Source organism: Marmota marmota, unplaced genomic scaffold, assembly GCF_001458135.2.
Source record: "Marmota marmota marmota unplaced genomic scaffold, marMar, whole genome shotgun sequence".
Taxonomy (NCBI): domain Eukaryota; kingdom Metazoa; phylum Chordata; class Mammalia; order Rodentia; family Sciuridae; genus Marmota; species Marmota marmota.
This window is the reverse complement of record NW_025999990.1, coordinates 33,870,937-33,873,063: the sequence shown is the minus strand read 5'-3', so window position 1 is coordinate 33,873,063 and position 2,127 is coordinate 33,870,937.

The window sequence follows — 2,127 nt, the reverse complement described above, 5'->3', positions numbered from 1 at the left end:
AGGCCTATAAATATTGTAATTCACTGCTATTTTTCTATGTCCTTTGTGATTAGCACAATAATACTCTAAAGAATTGCAAAATATTATATTATGGGCAAGAACTGGAAGTTTATTAATTTTGCCCCTTTTCCCCTGCTCCAAAGTTTAGAATATTATTCGTGATGATTTGCTTTCTTCACATTAATTTCAAAATAACTTTTTAAATTGTAAAACGAATATGTTCTCATTACAATACAAAATCAGAAAATATATAAAGATGCAATGAAGAAAATAAACAAAATATATTATATCCATAACTCTCTCATTAGAAAAATAAGTTCTAGTGTATTTTGTTGGTCCCATCTAGAGTTTGCTCATACTGTTTTTCTTCATTATACAACAAGAAAAACACACACACACACACACCCAAACCTCTCCTCACTGTTAATCAAATTCAAACACTAAACTCAGAAAGGTAACCAACATTTTAGTTACTGAGTTTCCCATTATACAAATCTCTAATAAATTCAGTAATACTTGTCCCAGCTTCCATTCACTCATATTTGCCCACTAGTCTAGTTACAGAAAAATCACTTCTTAATTTCTCAAAACTTTGTCCCATGCCCCAACTTTTCCATTTTGGAAAGGACTCAGTCATTGTTTACTTTCTGATTTTATCCAAAACGGCATAATATAAGTTTATGGAATTTGGAGGGAACTCCACAATAAATGTCAAACATAATCTCTTGAAGTTTTCCTTCTAAGCAGAAACTGATTTTAAAGATTCACTCATCTTCTTCTAGACTCAACACCCCACACATTTGTCACAAATGTTATTTAAAATATATGGTGTTGGCCAGTTGCAGGGGTGCACACCTATAATCCCAGTGACTTGAGAGGCTGAGGCAGGAGGATCCCTGGTTCAAAAACAGACTCAGCAACTTAATGAGACTCTAAGCCATTAAAAAAGATCCTGTGTCAAACTAAAAAGAGCTGGGGATGAAGCATGGCCACACTGTTTTGAGTCCAACTACTCTGTCTTGTAGCACCACAGCAGCCATTCACAAAACAAAATAAATGGTCACGGTGTGCTCCAATAACATTTTATCCACAAAAACTTTATTTCAAAAACAAGACTTTTCTAGAGGCAGATGGTGGTGATGGTTGATTGCACAGCAATGTGAATATTCTTAACGACACCAAACTTGCGCTTAAAAATGATAAAGTTTATGTGCTGTATATTTTTTCAAAGTTTAAAAGAAACAAAAACTAAATTTTTCCTCCAAGATGTTTTCCAACTCCTGGGCTATGCAATCCTTTCTGTCCAAATAGAGTCCCTGAAATCAAAAAGCTTCTAAAACCTGATGCAATATACATTTTCAAAGATAAAATTGATCGTTTACCAACCAAAATTCTTTGGATATTTTGAAACTTTTAAAAGTGATTTTAACTGCCAAGTTAAAAGCAAACTAACTAAAAATGATGTTACTAGCTTTGCCCCACCACCCTAAATTGGGGTAGAGTCCAAAAGTTGAGGAGCTTAGACGTATGCAGAAACAGGCAGGTTGACTGCTGGGGAAAATAATTAAAACAACACAAAGATAACCCACCTTACTATCAATTTGTTTGTTTGCTTGTTGGTTTGTTTTTAATTCACAAATTAAAAGAAATACAACGAGAAAGATGTCATTTAAGTATTATCAGAGATCTGACTTTGCCATGCATGATTTCTACATCTCATATATACATGGTACCATTGGATCCTTCAATTTTATTTCTAATTGCTTTACTTGGAATCTACATTAACAATTCCTTAACATGATTTTTCCCTGTATTTTCAGATGTTTTCAGTGAAATGCATTATTACTTAAAATATTCTATTTAATTTTAGATGTACCCACACATACTCAGTCTGAAATCACATACTTCTCCACATGCAGATTTTGGGGGAATTTTGTATGTCTTGTTTTGTTTTTTCAGTTTCAATTGTAACCACAAAAAGTCACGTAACTTCTTTTTCAGGGTGGTCAGGGCTAGCCGCGACACTTCCACATTCTGATTAATTATCACTCATCTGGTACCTTCCCGTTCAACTTTGTCTTTAGCCTGTGAGCTTTTCTTTCAGCTTCCAACAAAGGATTTCATTGC